The sequence below is a fragment of the Octopus bimaculoides genome, chromosome 4 (assembly GCF_001194135.2).
Source record: "Octopus bimaculoides isolate UCB-OBI-ISO-001 chromosome 4, ASM119413v2, whole genome shotgun sequence".
NCBI classification, from domain to species: Eukaryota; Metazoa; Mollusca; class Cephalopoda; order Octopoda; family Octopodidae; genus Octopus; species Octopus bimaculoides.
This window is the reverse complement of record NC_068984.1, coordinates 74,171,614-74,172,242: the sequence shown is the minus strand read 5'-3', so window position 1 is coordinate 74,172,242 and position 629 is coordinate 74,171,614.

Genomic DNA, 629 nt, shown 5'->3' with positions numbered 1-629 from the left:
AGAAGAGTTAAAGAAGATTTTTTAATTTTTGGTTAGTCTGTGACAGTCTGTCATGGTTCACTGGTTTTTGGGACTGGTTTGTGCACATCTCTATGTGTGTGTGTATATATGTGTGTTTGTGTCCGTGTGTGTGTGTGTGTGTGTGTGTGTGTGTGTGTGCCGTTTTTATTGGTCCCAGAGTTTATTGTGGAATGTGTATATGAGTGTGTGTTTGAGTGTTTTTTGTGTCGGTGGGGATGTTAGGTGTGTGTACGTGAGACTGATATCTACATATATTGATATCAGCTTGCTTTGATTGACTGTCATGTATGTAACTATTTAATTATGTGACTGCATGTTGTTGTTGTTGTTGGCACTCCGTCGCTTACGACGTCGAGGGTTCTAGTTGATCCGATCAACGGAACAGCCTGCTCGTGAAATTAACGTGCAAGTGGCTGATCACTCCACAGACACGTGTACCCTTAACGTAGCTCCCGGGGATATTCAGCGTGACACAGTGTGACAAGGCTGACCCTTTGAATTACAGGCACAACAGAAACATGAAGTAAGGGTGAGAGAAAGTTGTGGTGAAAGAGTACAGCAGGGTTCGCCACCATCCCCTGCCGGAACCTCGTGGAGCTTTAGGTGTT